This window comes from Lathyrus oleraceus, chromosome 1 (genome assembly GCF_024323335.1).
Source record: "Lathyrus oleraceus cultivar Zhongwan6 chromosome 1, CAAS_Psat_ZW6_1.0, whole genome shotgun sequence".
NCBI lineage: Eukaryota > Viridiplantae > Streptophyta > Magnoliopsida > Fabales > Fabaceae > Lathyrus > Lathyrus oleraceus.
In genome coordinates this window covers 425257156-425274602 of record NC_066579.1, presented here as the reverse complement: position 1 = coordinate 425274602, position 17447 = coordinate 425257156, and the positions used below count along the sequence as shown (strand labels likewise).

Sequence of the window (17447 nt, the reverse complement as noted above, 5' to 3'; positions counted from 1 at the left end):
TGTTAGATATCCTGTAGGAATTCTTGAAAATGTTCCCGTGCGCATAGGTCAATTCTACATTCCAACTGATTTTATAATTATGGACATTAGAGAAGATGAAGTTACACCCATTATATTGGGAAGACCATTCTTAGCAACCGCCGGTGCAATCATAGACGTAAAACGAGGACGACTCACTTTCGAAGTAGGAGAAGAGAAAATTGAGTTCATTCTCTCCCAATTTTTGAAAGCACCTGCAATAGAAGACACATGTTACTTCATGGATATCATCGATGAATGCATAAAAGAAACAGAGTTAGAAAATGACAAATTGTCTGACTATCGTGTAGAAGACAAACTCAACCAATGTTTAGCAATAACACCGGACCCTACGCAATGCCTTAAGAAACCAACCCTAGACCTGAAAACACTTCCCAAAAATCTGAGATATGAATTCCTAGACTTAGAACTTGAACGACCAGTAATAGTTAATGCAGACCTAGGAAAACTCGAAACCGAAAAACTCCTGCATATCTTAAGAAAATATCCAACCGCACTAGGGTACAACATCACCGATCTTAAAGGAATAAGTCCTTCTATTTGTATGCACCGCATCATGCTAGAAGAAGACTGTAAAACTTCTAGGGAACATCAGAGGAGACTAAACCCGATCCTGAGTGAGGTAGTGAAGAAGGAAGTAACCAAGTTATTAGAGGCAGGTATCATATATCCTATATCTGATAGCAAATGGGTTAGTCTTGTACACGTAATACCAAAGAAAGGAGGTATAACAGTTATCGAAAATGAAAAAGGAGAAACTATAACCAAACGAATCGAATCGGGATGGAGAATGTGCATTGACTATAGGAAACTAAACAAAGCAACCCAAAAAGATCATTTTCCTTTACCATTCATTGACCAGATGTTAGAACGATTAGCAAAACATTCTCATTTCTGCTATCTAGACGGTTACTCAGGCTTCTTTCAAATACCAATTCATCCTGATGACCAAGAAAAGACAACATTCACGTGTCCTTTTGGCACCTTCGCTTATAGACGAATGTTGTTTGGCTTGTGCAATGCTCCTGTGTAGGTGTTTAATTGGCTGCATTGTATGGTAAAACACAAATGTCTTGACTGATGTCATGACATGTATATGTAACTACATTGTAGTTACTGCAGGACTAGCTAACACAGGATTATTGAATGCTGTGACATTCATACCTGTCAACAGATACTGAGGAACAGAAGCTCTGTTAGAACTTAGTATTCACTTGCAGTCTGGTTATCAAGGAAGAACCAGACCTGGCATAAGGCCTACTGATTGAATGTCAAACTGGATGTTGTGACATTCATCATTGACAGCAGCTACTGAAGATTGGGCAGAGTGGTGTTCTGCTATACTTCAGCATATTAGTTAGTTTGTTCTTCAAGAGAATTACAGAACTAACCTAAGGCCAACTGTGTAAATGTTAAGTTGGACACTTTGACATTTACTAATGTAATCTGGTACTGTAGTATGGTCATATTGATCATGTACAGGTCAGCAGATTTGTACAGTCTGTTTTCTGGGAAAACAGACTCAGCATATGGACCTTGATGTCAAGCTGAATGTCGTGACATTCATGCCTGACAGCATATGCTAAATTGTAGGTTGTTCAGTTTTCTGTTACAGCTTTCTCAGGCTATTCTTTAGGAAGTCAACAGCTTAGAGAAAATTCAGGAAATCAACAACCAAGCTACATTCAATGAACCTAACAAATAGCCTATTTGTTAGCAACCTAAATATTGAATTTAAGGGAACGTATGTGACCTAAAATTCAGGAAAATACAGGTGCAAAAGCCCAGGTGCTGCAATATAAAAAGGAAGGCATTCCTCCATTCAGTTTCAGGGATTTTGAGGCGTGAAGATTTAGTGTGTCCATCTTACTTCACTGCTGTATTTTTGTGAGTCTAGAATTAGACGTATCTTGTAAGCCAAGTCATTATCAAATAGATGATTGCTTTGGCATAGGGTGTTCATTGAGTTGTAAGTGTTGTGTCACTCAAAGCTTTTAAGCGTGAGTGCTGTGTATCTTGGTTTAAGCTGTGAAGCATAACCAAGAGTTGTTTTTGAAGTGTGACTTCAAAGTGTTTTTAATATCACTGAGGTGATTGAGGGGGAGTGAGTAGGAACTCTGATCTTAGATTAAGATTGAAATTGCATTGGGTAGGGATTAAGTGATAAGTTGTAAACGGGTGAGTTTAGCTTTGAATTGATACTACTAATAGTGGATTTCCTCCCTGGCTTGGTAGCCCCCAGATGTAGGTCATGTTGGACTGAACTGGGTGAACAATTACTTGTGTTATTTACTGCACTTATAATTAAGTTCTGCATAATCCCTGTGTCGCACCTCGAAAAAAATGGGGATACGACTTCAAAGCGAAGCGCGATCGCACGCTCGCAATGATGGACTGAACAGAGTCGCCACCGAACTTTATTTATTCCTAAAAAGGAAAGGGGAAATATCGATAAAACCCAAGACAAAAGAAAGGATAAGATATGGTCATCGCAACCAATATCCGGGTTCGGGAGTCGATTACGCAAGGGGAAGGTGTTAGCACCCCTCACGTCCGTTGTACTCAACGGGAACCATTAGGTCAGTTGTGTGCGTTAATGTTAGTTTGAAATATTAGGCTTTTCAAATTATTAGGTGGGAAAGAATGAATAAAAGAGAGAAGAAATGTTTTTGGATTTTTTAACGAAGGACTAAACCTAAGTTTTTTTTATTAATGGGCCTGACAAGATTTATAAATCCTGCTCCTACGTATCTCAAAAGAGAAATCAAGGCTTACGTAGTTCTGGGTAGAAAAATGTTTGTTTGTTGGTCGATTTTAGCGAAAGCTATATTGTATTAATCGACTAAAACATTGTTTTACCCAAAACAGATGAGGAGTGGACGCATACCACACATCGAACGGATTTATAGATCTACATTCGGAAAAGCGTCATTTATCTCTACTCAACAATCGTGGCCGAAACATTGTTTTGTATCACTTAAGACAATATATCTTTCATTTATAAAAAGGTTTTTGATTAATCGCACGGCGGCGAAAAAGAGTTTGATTGGTTGGATTTATTTTGAGTGATGGCGAGAACTTGGATGAGCGAGATATACATCTCGAATCCTAGCCTCAGGAGTGCATGGTATACACCATGTTCCATTTCCATCTTTATTGAAAAAGTATTAAGGTATGAATTAGGTATTTTGAAGTTTGAAAGACGAGTACTTGTGACCTACAAGCTCTTACAGCTTGGGTCTAATACTCGGGACTACGTCTGGACATTCCACCCAGGCAGTCTGTTTCTTTCCAATATTGCTAAGAAAATGATTCGAATATTTATGAATGTTTTGGAGGGAAGACGAATATTTATGGCTTGCAAGCTCTTACAGTTTGTGCCTAATATTCGGGATTACGACTGGACATTCCATCCAGGTAATCTTTTTCTTCACGCTTTATTTAGAAAAAGTTTTGAGATGATTACAAGTGTTTTTGAGAGAAGACGAATATTTATGGCTTACAAGCTCTTACAGCTTGAGCCTAATATTCGGGATTACGACTGGATATTACGTCCAGGTAATCTTTTTCTTCCAACTTTTATTTAGAAAATGATTTTTGAATATTAAAGAGAAGACGAATATTAACGGCTTACAAGCTCTTACAGCTTGAGCCTAATATTCGGGATTACGACTGGACATTCCATCCAGGTAACCTTTTTCTTCCAATTTTTATTTAGAAAAAATGATTTGAATATTAGATTAAAATAATTAAGGTACCGAGGTTTGAAACTATTGGAAGTAAAGCTGATGTTGCTTAAAAGCTCATTGTAAGAAGGCCCAAGAGTAAGCCATGTGAGGTTGATGGCGATGCTTAAAAGCAATCGACTTACAAGGGTGTGAAAATGGGCTCGATATTAAATCGAGAAAAGCATGATTTTTATAGTTTAAAAATGGTTTTTGAATGAAGGATGCAATTAAAAAAACAAATCATATTATTAAACAACAATAAATAAAAAAATAAAAAAAAAGAAATATGAATAATAAAACCTAAATATAATAAAAGAAAGAAAAACTACACCTAGGAGTATTGAACCCGCTACCCTAAAGATCTAGAAGTCACTCCTCTCCACCAGGCCACTCATGACTAGTTATCATTTAAATAACAACTTAAATATATAAACCATGTTAGATTGGAATAAAAATAAAAATAAAAAAGGAAACTAAAATAATAATAATAAAAGTCTGTTGGATTATCAAAGGAACCCAGCCGCTGGCTGTTGGGTTTCCAAAGAGAAATTAAAAGGTGCACTAAACAACATTATCAATACTTAAAATTAATAACAAGGAATATCAAAGGTAAATGCTATTTTCTTAAAAGTAATTAAAAGAAAATTGGGAACGAAACATTCCTTGAAACACTCAAAATCCATTCACGAAGATTCTCTCCTGTTTCCTCATTCTCCTCAAATCTCCCTCGCTCTCGACTTCACGCTCTTCTCACCGAAACCCTCTCTCCATCGCGCCTCTCTCACAAACTCCACCCAAAATTGTTTTTTCAAACTTTGCTTCTGAAATAGCTCTCTCAACCGTACCTCTCTCACTCAATCGATATCTCCCACGCAAAGGCGGAAAAGAAAAAAAAGTTTAAAAGGAAAAATCCAAGGCGAAAACTCACCTTTGGTGGTGATTCGGCGGTAGCAGCGAGCTTGCAATGGGCTCCCTTCGTTAGGTTTCAAAGTTCTCCGCCGTTGATTGCAACCAGGTTCGTCCCTTTTGTGTTTATCGTGTCCGTTATTTGGATTAGGTTTTTTCTTTTGGTGGTTAGAACTAGGGTTTTCGTTGTGGTCGCCGCTCCTTTATCTAGGGTTTTCGTTTTTTCAAAATCGTCCTCCATCTTTCTGATTAGGTCTCTTTTATATTCACCCTGTTTAGGGTTTTGAACTGATTCCTCAGATAAAAGGGGCAAACTGCAAAATCCTTTAGGGCGCTCAGCTTGGATCGGCCTATTTGGATGTTTGGTTTTGGAAAAGGTATGTTGAACTCACGCTTTTTCTCTCTGTTTTGTCTCTATGCCATTTTGGGACTTTTTCGAATTTTAACTGTTTGCTTTTACTGCAGTGAATTCGGAGTGACCAAAAGCAAATTTCGTTTTTGATTATCTCATGCAGCTCAGAGACACTCCATATCAATTTTTTCTCTTCCAGTCATAGGAGAACCCATGGATTCGAATTGATGGAAAAGTTTAATCAAGCAACGATGAGAGTCAGGGTGAATTCTTCTGTAACAACTTTCTCTTTGAATTCTGAAAAAATTTCCATCTTGTAATCTTTTTGAAACTTCCTTAATTTCTTCAACTGGGTCTGATTGATGCTTAGATTTATTTGTGTTATTGATGCTATTCAATTCTTTGCAGTTTCATCGAAGGTATCGCCAATTTCACCAACTGCTCGGGCATTACTACATCCCACTTCAAGTGTTGATGCCAAATCCAATGTCCTTGACATAGCCGGAACATCTGATTTAGGATCCCATGGAATAACTCGAAAACCGGAAGGAAGCAAAAGTGTCGTCGGCAAAAGATTCGTCTATTGGTGCAAACACAAGTTGAGCACATGCTCTAATTGAATTTTCATCAATTCCACTGCACAGCTGTAACAGATACATACCACGGGTCAATGTAACATGACTTTGAATGGTTTGGGGTAGAAGCTGCTGATGAGGATCAGGTACATTGTTTACAGGACACTCGTCACAGGATGATCCGTTGCTAGAAGAGGGATTGGCATTTTTCAAGCATATTCCACCTGGCCAGAACTGGTATGTTTTCCTTCTTGTGCAATGAATTGCTTTTCTTATCAGTTAATGGTCTGTTTAAATTGGCCTTTGTTACCCTATGTTCAGATTGGTTCCCGAAATTATCCTTGGAGGATGACTCAGTAAATCTATCTGTTGACTTATTCAAAACAAGAGATTCATCACCACATGCCGCACTGATCTCTCTCTTAACGGATGCTTCTGAGTTGCTTAAGTTAACACCATCCGGCTGTTTGATGCTTCCAAAGCACGACTAATTTCCATTACTTGTATCCATTGACTTTCCTGTACATAAGTACAAATCACTAATTTAAGCATTTGAACTTGACTGAGGTTGTACTGTTACCATGAGGGTTTTGCTGCCCGGTCTGGCGCTGCAATGGCCGGTGAGGTTTCTGTCACTGTTTTCTTGCATCTGTAGTGAAAATACAAGTGGTCCCTTCTTTGATTTGGGATTTACTGCTAAGCTATACATGTGAAGGTTAATTAGTTGGTGCAATTGAGATGTTAGGATTAGTTGGTCAAGCTATTGTAATGTTATTTGATTTTGTATTATGTTGTCAAGTGTAAATTGATTTTGGTATGCATTATGTCTTTGTGCAGTTTGCGAACAGGTTCATCTTCGGTGGCCGGTTCGGTTTCAAGTTAAGACCAGCATCACATTATCGCATCGCAGTTGAGCTGCTGCAGAATTTGATGGACTTCCTGCATGTTGCGGAATATCTTTACTGTCCTGCGAGCATAACTGTTTAAACCGAGGACAGGAATTAAAGTTGTTCATGTAATAACATATCTGTCTGTAATTTCTTCAAAACTTTCACTGCATTTTCAGTGTGTCCACACTTTCTACACATATCAATTAGTGCACTGCCCAAAAAGTGTCAAAACTGCAAAGCTGCTTAGTTATAGATTCCAGCAATGATGTTAGATGGAATTACAGGGATTGGGCTATTAAACTCTTGGATAAACGAAAGAGCTTCATTTATAAAACCGTTTTTACTATAAGCCATAACAAGATAGCTTAGTACAGATTCATGATTCTCGTACCCCATTCTTGTAACCAAATTGTGGAGCTGGTGTAGATCTGATATAGATGACGATTTAAGGACAGCAGAAAAAGAAAACCTGTTAGGGATACAACCCCAATCGAAACATTTCTCATAATAACAAAGTTGATGTAGAAGAGCAAACATTTGAGTAACCCAACATCCAAGCATTCCAAGAAACACATTCTTCTCTTCTATCATATCAAAACAGTAATGCGTAGAAACCAATTTCTCGAATTTGGAATTGATAACTTTAGCATGAACACATTCTCCACACAACAATTTTCTCAAACCAATACATGACTCAGTAGCAGCTACAAAAGTGGCCTGACTCGGCAACAATCCCCTCTTCAATATATTCAAAAGCCATCTCCAATGCTATCCGAGGCTTCCCACTTTTCAACATTGAATCAATGCCAAACACAAGTGGTTCAACAAACTCCAAGCTTCCACTACATTTCCACGTCGAGTGTAAGAAGTGAGCATATTATAAGAGACAAGTGTTCTTTTAGGCATTTCGTCGAACACTTTCCGTGCTTGAATGGAGTTGTTGTGGGATATGTATGATGAAATGAGTTTGGAAATGTTAATGAATATGCAATGTATATATGAAAATGAGTTTGGAAATGTTTGAAAACTAAATGTTATGAAATATGTGTATGTATTATTTTGATTTGGGATGCATTATGGATGGAAACCGGGGTCATGTTTGGTTACAAAATGGATTTTTAGAAATTGTCCAAGACTAATTTAAATATCAATTTAAATAGTAATAACAAATCAGTAAAAAAACAAATTAAAAATCAAATTAATTCATAATTTATTAAAATTACTTTGATATCAACTCTAACATTTATTTGAAAATTAATATTAATTAGAGTTTTGAATCATTAGTAAAAATAACAATTAAAATTAAATTGAAAATTTGGCTTTAAACTTGATTTGAAATTAAAATCAAATATTGAAAAATTACAAAAGTCAAGTGATTAAAATCCATTTTATACTGATGAATGTATGCAAAAAATGCAAAAATAAAAGAAAAAAATGGAAAAATTTCAGGGTCAAAATCGGGGTATGACAGTTGCCCCTATTTAAGTATCTTCAACTAGAGAATATGAAGCAGGACACTCTTCATATGATCATAGTGGGAGATGATTAAATACTAAGAAGACCCGGATTTTGATCCTGAATCCCCATGACATGATGTGATATGATATGATATGCATGGGTGCATGACTCTTTTTTTTTTTTAATTTTCTTCTACTAGGGATAGGATGGACCCTTGACGGGAAGCGCTGCTAGACAGACCAATCTGTGGGGAAAGCTGATGATCCACATGGAGACAGACAAATGGTAAGAAACAACTTGCTGGGGAAACCAATCCTGCTGGAGAATCTGACACACACTGGGGAGTATTCAAAGTGAGATTTGATAAACGACACTTGGGATACAACCGAATAAAGAAAAAGATGCTATGACAGGCTCATATAAGACCTGACAACGCCGGGGAATAATCAAGGAGAAAACTCTTCAGAACAGGTTCATGTATGACCTGACACCGGAATAAGGAGGTTCAATAACAGGTTCATACATGACCTGAATAGGATTGAACAAACAGAGAAAAGATCTTCAGAGCAGGTTCAAGTATGACCTGACACCGGAATAAAAGGGTTCAATGACAGGTTCGTACATGACCTGAATAGGATTGAACAAAGAATCTTCAGAGTAGGTTCAAGCATGAACGGACCCCGGAATAAAAAGGTTCAATGACAGGTTCGTATAAGACCTGAATGGGATTGAACAAAGAATCTTCAGAGTAGGTTCAAGCATGAACGGACCCCGGAATAAAAAGGTTCAATGACAGGTTCGTATAAGACCTGAATAGGATTGAACAAAGAATCTTCAGAGTAGGTTCAAGCATGACCGGACCCCGGAATAAAAAGGTTCAATGACAGGTTCATATAAGACCTGAATAGGATTGAACAAAGGATCTTCAGAGCAGGTTCAAGTGTAACCTGACCCCGGAATAAAAAGGTTCAATGACAGGTTCATATAAGACCTGAATAGGATTGAACAAAGGATCTTCAGAGCAGGTTCAAGTGTAACCTGACCCCGGAATAAAAAGGTTCAATGACAGGTTCATATAAGACCTGAATAGGATTGAACAAAGAATCTTCAGAGTAGGTTCAAGCATGAACGGACCCCGGAATAAAATGGTTCAATGACAGGTTCGTATAAGACCTGAATGGGATTGAACAAAGAAAGGAAAAACTCTTCAGAGCAGGTTCAAGGATGGCCTGACCCCGGAATAAAAAGGTTCAATGACAGGTTCATATAAGACCTGAATAGGATTGAACAAAGAATCTTCAGAGTAGGTTCAAGGATGACCTGACTCCGGAATAACAACAATTGGACTTTGAAATGAGTTCCAGTAACAACTGAGCTTGGAATAATGCCTAACAACAACTGATTTTTAGGAGACACCAATGAGCCTTGAAACAATTCCAGGGAATGACACAGGGGTTCTGGAACTTCGTCAGAATAAAAGTGACATGTCTGAGAATTCATCAGAGAGTAAAAGAAACAAATTCTGGAAATGCATCGGAATTACAAGTGATATTCCGGAAATACAACAGAATACAGACACATCCGGTAATACATCAAGGAAATTCTGGAAATACATCAGAATATAGACACATCAGAGAACACCTCAGATAGATGGTGAAACATCTGGAAATACATCAGACCAGTTATGGAAATTCATCAATAAACCAAGGAGTAATCCGGAAATTCATCGGATAATCCAAAAAGAAAATGAACCTTAATGGAAAATTTTCTAATAGGTGCCAACTGGGTTGGATTTGAAAATGACTGCAAAAACCGGATGATGGTTTAAGGGCACCAAATACAGACTGGAATCAAAGGTCAAAGGATATAGGATCAACAACAAGACCTGAGTCAATGCAAAATGAGCACGAAGTACATTTCGGCTATGCATGATTTGAATTTCCTTTTATGCATGATATATGAATGATCATGATTACGAGAATGCTGACACTGGGCAGACTGGGAGTTTGTAAAGGCTTTTTATGGAAGCTCATGATTCCTCAACACCGAGAACTTAACCAAATATTTGTGATAGATGTTGTCAAAGGAGAATTCTATCCAGCTTGATAGCCACAACTTAGCCAATGGATCCTTTTGGAGGATCAATGAATCGTGCTAGCATAATTTTCAGGCACTCGTCTTAAACTCGATAGTTGTTGACGTATGGCAGAATTTGTTTGAGCAGTTTGAAAGCACGAAGAAAGAGGTTCTGCCCCTCTGTGGCTCATCTTGCCCCAGTTTGTTGAGACTTTGGCAATGTTAACCTTGAGAGTGGGTTTGGAAACAACCTGCCATGAGACTACCTCGAGATGGCATGCCCCAAGCGTTTGTAACTTGCAGCGGTCCGAACTTGACTAACCAAATGCTGGAATGGTAGACTCTTGATTGATTGTCCTTTGGATAGCTGGACTCATTGAGCTCTGAGGTGGCTTGCCCCAGCCTAAGTCTTAAAGCAAAATACTCTTGGCTAACTGAACCATGGAGTGATTAGCTCGAATTAACTGATGCTCAAAGTGATTTGCCCTTGACTAGACTTCTTTCACTCCATCAAGTTCTTCAACTGTATATTGTTGGAATTTCTTTGACGCTAAGTGTTGACTTGCAAATAAGATTGTGCATTCAAAAAAAATGGTAATTTTAATGCAATGTTTATGCAAAAATTTGAAATCAAAGTTTATTGATATAAATGGGTGAAATACAGTGAACGAGTCATTGATAAGAACACAATGGTGATCAAGTCATTCACAGTATGCAAGTTGGTGCCATCAAATGATTAACAAAAATCGTTTGGAGTCAGGTTAACACAGCCTTGTTATAGTATGCCTTCAAAATAAACCCTGCCTCAATTAGGTCTTTTAAGGGTTGTAACGTGGTCTGGTTCACGGTTTTTTTGAAACAAAAGGATATAAGGCTCAAAATTTATTTTTTACCCACCCCTTCTTCTTGATGATCTCCAGTTCCTACGTTCAGTTAATTCAATACACGCATTCGACTTCCAAGAGGGTTCGAAGGTGTGATGAGGATTCAAGACGAATTTTCTTGAAATGGCAGTCACCATATTTTTTGTCGAGGATTTAATGACCTCTTTTGATTGATTTTCTTTATCCCTAATTTTGCCTGGACCGCTTCTCTGAAGCTTTCGGTCCATCGGGATGCCCTAACTTTTGCCTAAGTCATTTTTGTGGTATTTGACTTAGCGGACTTTTTCTGTTTTTTTTTTTTTTTTTTTTTTAGGTGTGACTGCCATATTATTGATGGATAAGGATCAACCAACACTAATTTTAGCTTTTCTCAACTTCTACGACACTTCAACATGTGCGTGAAGGGTAACGTGTGGTTGAACCTAATTGGAGGGTGTACATATGGACGATTTTTGAAAGATCGAAGGCATGATCAAACTATCTGAACACAACTACCCTGCCCCAGGTTAAGATTAAGGGTTTTAGATCCGAAATAAACACCAACTTCTAGGCTCAAAGTGGTTGACTAGGGATTAACTCCTTATCTCTTCAGTGTTTGGGGATTTGAAACAATGCCTTACATCATCGGCAAGGTTTTCTTCAAAAGCATACCACAACAATTTCAGGTGTTTCGTTTTCATCATCCTCCCTCCAATCTTTGTTAACACAACAGTTTGATAAACAAAAGTGAATGAGAGGAGAATTTTTGTTTTTTTAACATAAATGAAAAACGAGTGAATACGAATGGATCAATTCAAAAGATGCATAAACCTTTCATTAATCTTACCAATTCAAAGAAAACAACAATGCTTAAAAGCAAATAACAAGCAACATGCAAAGAAACTACAAAAGAAGTGTTGAAACAGCCAAATGATTGCCGACTTTAGGGAATTGACTTCTTCAAACTTGAAGGTTTGGATCAACAAGCTTTTTGACATTGGCATGATGATCTTCAAATTCTTTTATTTCAATCTCATCGTCGAACGCAGCCCTCTTGGATCCACTACTCACTTCTCCTTTTCTCTCATTGGTATAGGTCGTGACATTGGAAATCCAAGGCGGTATCTCAATGCTCTTACCAGGAAACAATGATAGCTCACTAGCCACATCCCTGACATCTTCCTTGTGGTACAAAACCTTGAGGGGTCTCAAAGGTCCTTTCCCTTTCTCGTTTCCTGGCTCAGAAATCAGGGTATATGTACTTGACCCTTCCTCCTTGAGTGTTGGTGACCTTATGTCAATTAATCCTCGCAGTTTGAGCTTAAAACTCTTGCATTCCTCGATGGGGTGCCCCATTGTTCCAGTATGGTATTCGCACTTGATCTTCGGGTGATCTTCTTCAAAGACTAAACTCTTCTTGTTAATCAGTCCTCGTACCAAGGCTTTTAGCGCACAGCAAGAATCTAGGTTATGTCCCAATGCCCCTTTATGGAATTCACATGTTGCATTTGGATTGTACCATGGCAGGTATGGTGACACAGGCGTGAGAGCTCGAGGTGTCACCAAAGCATTTTGGATCAATTGCAGGTAGAGCTTGCTATACGGCACCGGAATCGAGTCATTGTGATCCTTGTTCCTCTTGTTCTGATTCTGATTTTTGTTTTGAACCTGGTTTTGGTGACTTTGAGGAGCAATAGCCAGAGGATGTTGATGATGACGCCTTGAGGGAGGTCCATATACTGGTAAATGAGGAGTTGCCACATAACACTTCCCTTGACTTGAGGTAACACCGGATGGATGCGGGGTTGTAGCTCTCTTTGTTGCAGCAATGTATATTGGGTGACCCTCTTTTCTCAACAAGACTTGCAGGGTTTCCAAGACCCATCTCATTTGGCTCTTCAAAAGGTTAAGTTCCTCCTTCAGTGCTTCTTGGCTTTTCCTTAGCTCGTCCATCATATCTTGAGACATGGTTCTTTGTTCTAACGCGTGTTGAGAATCACTTTGCTTCACGGACAAAGGATGGATGAGTTTTTTTTGGTATTTTGTCTGGAGAAGTCCATGCGTTATGATGAGATGCAAATGCAATGGAATGCGAATGAATGCAATGCAAGCCATGCACATTTGTTTTTTCATACACGGGTTCAAAAGTCCGAGGTACTGATAAATTTGATTGCTTTTCCAAAACGGGGTTCTCACCAGGTATGATCTAAGGTTTTTTTGAAAAAGTTCCTAGAGTCATGGATCCATTAGACTGTTTGCTACCTGCGGCAACTTACTTGCCGGGCATCAACTCCATCTAAAGAATCTACTCTAAGTGAGGTTCTCGCATTGATCTAACGAGAAATACATCTCGCAGACCCACACTACGCAACCATCTTTCCTAGTTGGGCAAAGAACTAAGGTTCTACAAATGGTTCTCAGAGTCATGGATCCTAAAGAAAATATCGAAGCTTACGACAACTTACTTGCCGAGCGACAACATCTTCTCAAGAATCTACTCTAAGTGAGGTTCTCGTACCGACCCAACGAGAAATACATCTCGCGGACCCGCACTACTCAACCTCGTCCTATCTTATGTTTTTACTCGAGACTCAGGTAAAAAGTCTTTCCCACAAGGTTTGCAATCAGAATACCCAAGTACCCAAGCATATCGAACCAATATAACAGATTCATATCAATATGATAATAGAGATAGTAAAAACAATAAAGAAAAGCCACATAGGTAAACAAACAAAGGCACACAAACGACCTAACTAGGCTTGACTCACTTAGGGATTTGTTGTCCCCAGTGGAGTCGCCATCTGTCGCACCTCGAAAAAAATGGGGATACGACTTCAAAGCGAAGCGCGATCGCACGCTCGCAATGATGGACTGAACAGAGTCGCCACCGAACTTTATTTATTCCTAAAAAGGAAAGGGGAAATATCGATAAAACCCAAGACAAAAGAAAGGATAAGATATGGTCATCGCAACCAATATCCGGGTTCGGGAGTCGATTACGCAAGGGGAAGGTGTTAGCACCCCTCACGTCCGTTGTACTCAACGGGAACCATTAGGTCAGTTGTGTGCGTTAATGTTAGTTTGAAATATTAGGCTTTTCAAATTATTAGGTGGGAAAGAATGAATAAAAGAGAGAAGAAATGTTTTTGGATTTTTTAACGAAGGACTAAACCTAAGTTTTTTTTATTAATGGGCCTGACAAGATTTATAAATCCTGCTCCTACGTATCTCAAAAGAGAAATCAAGGCTTACGTAGTTCTGGGTAGAAAAATGTTTGTTTGTTGGTCGATTTTAGCGAAAGCTATATTGTATTAATCGACTAAAACATTGTTTTACCCAAAACAGATGAGGAGTGGACGCATACCACACATCGAACGGATTTATAGATCTACATTCGGAAAAGCGTCATTTATCTCTACTCAACAATCGTGGCCGGAACATTGTTTTGTATCACTTAAGACAATATATCTTTCATTTATAAAAAGGTTTTTGATTAATCGCACGGCGGCGAAAAAGAGTTTGATTGGTTGGATTTATTTTGAGTGATGGCGAGAACTTGGATGAGCGAGATATACATCTCGAATCCTAGCCTCAGGAGTGCATGGTATACACCATGTTCCATTTCCATCTTTATTGAAAAAGTATTAAGGTATGAATTAGGTATTTTGAAGTTTGAAAGACGAGTACTTGTGACCTACAAGCTCTTACAGCTTGGGTCTAATACTCGGGACTACGTCTGGACATTCCACCCAGGCAGTCTGTTTCTTTCCAATATTGCTAAGAAAATGATTCGAATATTTATGAATGTTTTGGAGGGAAGACGAATATTTATGGCTTGCAAGCTCTTACAGCTTGTGCCTAATATTCGGGATTACGACTGGACATTCCATCCAGGTAATCTTTTTCTTCACGCTTTATTTAGAAAAAGTTTTGAGATGATTACAAGTGTTTTTGAGAGAAGACGAATATTTATGGCTTACAAGCTCTTACAGCTTGAGCCTAATATTCGGGATTACGACTGGATATTACGTCCAGGTAATCTTTTTCTTCCAACTTTTATTTAGAAAATGATTTTTGAATATTAAAGAGAAGACGAATATTAACGGCTTACAAGCTCTTACAGCTTGAGCCTAATATTCGGGATTACGACTGGACATTCCATCCAGGTAACCTTTTTCTTCCAATTTTTATTTAGAAAAAATGATTTGAATATTAGATTAAAATAATTAAGGTACCGAGGTTTGAAACTATTGGAAGTAAAGCTGATGTTGCTTAAAAGCTCATTGTAAGAAGGCCCAAGAGTAAGCCATGTGAGGTTGATGGCGATGCTTAAAAGCAATCGACTTACAAGGGTGTGAAAATGGGCTCGATATTAAATCGAGAAAAGCATGATTTTTATAGTTTAAAAATGGTTTTTGAATGAAGGATGCAATTAAAAAAACAAATCATATTATTAAACAACAATAAATAAAAAAATAAAAAAAAAGAAATATGAATAATAAAACCTAAATATAATAAAAGAAAGAAAAACTACACCTAGGAGTATTGAACCCGCTACCCTAAAGATCTAGAAGTCACTCCTCTCCACCAGGCCACTCATGACTAGTTATCATTTAAATAACAACTTAAATATATAAACCATGTTAGATTGGAATAAAAATAAAAATAAAAAGGAAACTAAAATAATAATAATAAAAGTCTGTTGGATTATCAAAGGAACCCAGCCGCTGGCTGTTGGGTTTCCAAAGAGAAATTAAAAGGTGCACTAAACAACATTATCAATACTTAAAATTAATAACAAGGAATATCAAAGGTAAATGCTATTTTCTTAAAAGTAATTAAAAGAAAATTGGGAACGAAACATTCCTTGAAACACTCAAAATCCATTCACGAAGATTCTCTCCTGTTTCCTCATTCTCCTCAAATCTCCCTCGCTCTCGACTTCACGCTCTTCTCACCGAAACCCTCTCTCCATCGCGCCTCTCTCACAAACTCCACCCAAAATTGTTTTTTCAAACTTTGCTTCTAAAATAGCTCTCTCAACCGTACCTCTCTCACTCAATCGATATCTCCCACGCAAAGGCGGAAAAGAAAAAAAAGTTTAAAAGGAAAAATCCAAGGCGAAAACTCACCTTTGGTGGTGATTCGGCGGTAGCAGCGAGCTTGCAATGGGCTCCCTTCGTTAGGTTTCAAAGTTCTCCGCCGTTGATTGCAACCAGGTTCGTCCCTTTTGTGTTTATCGTGTCCGTTATTTGGATTAGGTTTTTTCTTTTGGTGGTTAGAACTAGGGTTTTCGTTGTGGTCGCCGCTCCTTTATCTAGGGTTTTCGTTTTTTCAAAATCGTCCTCCATCTTTCTGATTAGGTCTCTTTTATATTCACCCTGTTTAGGGTTTTGAACTGATTCCTCAGATAAAAGGGGCAAACTGCAAAATCCTTTAGGGCGCTCAGCTTGGATCGGCCTATTTGGATGTTTGGTTTTGGAAAAGGTATGTTGAACTCACGCTTTTTCTCTCTGTTTTGTCTCTATGCCATTTTGGGACTTTTTCGAATTTTAACTGTTTGCTTTTACTGCAGTGAATTCGGAGTGACCAAAAGCAAATTTCGTTTTTGATTATCTCATGCAGCTCAGAGACACTCCATATCAATTTTTTCTCTTCCAGTCATAGGAGAACCCATGGATTCGAATTGATGGAAAAGTTTAATCAAGCAACGATGAGAGTCAGGGTGAATTCTTCTGTAACAACTTTCTCTTTGAATTCTGAAAAAATTTCCATCTTGTAATCTTTTTGAAACTTCCTTAATTTCTTCAACTGGGTCTGATTGATGCTTAGATTTATTTGTGTTATTGATGCTATTCAATTCTTTGCAGTTTCATCGAAGGTATCGCCAATTTCACCAACTGCTCGGGCATTACTACATCCCACTTCAAGTGTTGATGCCAAATCCAATGTCCTTGACATAGCCGGAACATCTGATTTAGGATCCCATGGAATAACTCGAAAACCGGAAGGAAGCAAAAGTGTCGTCGGCAAAAGATTCGTCTATTGGTGCAAACACAAGTTGAGCACATGCTCTAATTGAATTTTCATCAATTCCACTGCACAGCTGTAACAGATACATACCACGGGTCAATGTAACATGACTTTGAATGGTTTGGGGTAGAAGCTGCTGATGAGGATCAGGTACATTGTTTACAGGACACTCGTCACAGGATGATCCGTTGCTAGAAGAGGGATTGGCATTTTTCAAGCATATTCCACCTGGCCAGAACTGGTATGTTTTCCTTCTTGTGCAATGAATTGCTTTTCTTATCAGTTAATGGTCTGTTTAAATTGGCCTTTGTTACCCTATGTTCAGATTGGTTCCCGAAATTATCCTTGGAGGATGACTCAGTAAATCTATCTGTTGACTTATTCAAAACAAGAGATTCATCACCACATGCCGCACTGATCTCTCTCTTAACGGATGCTTCTGAGTTGCTTAAGTTAACACCATCCGGCTGTTTGATGCTTCCAAAGCACGACTAATTTCCATTACTTGTATCCATTGACTTTCCTGT

General features: G+C 38.2%; 1 long non-coding RNA gene across 2 annotated transcripts; it reads left to right on the top strand.

Moving 5' to 3' along the window:
- The first annotated feature begins 4317 nt into the window (after positions 1-4317).
- LOC127079012 (uncharacterized) lies at positions 4318-16606 on the top strand. Of its 2 annotated transcripts, none has more exons than XR_007787891.1 (3): positions 4318-4782; positions 16277-16374; positions 16463-16606. It is a non-coding gene; the product is annotated as an uncharacterized LOC127079012 (long non-coding RNA). The 2 variants fall into 2 exon arrangements; XR_007787890.1 differs by lacking the exon at positions 4318-4782 and adding an exon at positions 15892-16106.
- Positions 16607-17447: the final 841 nt, after the last annotated feature.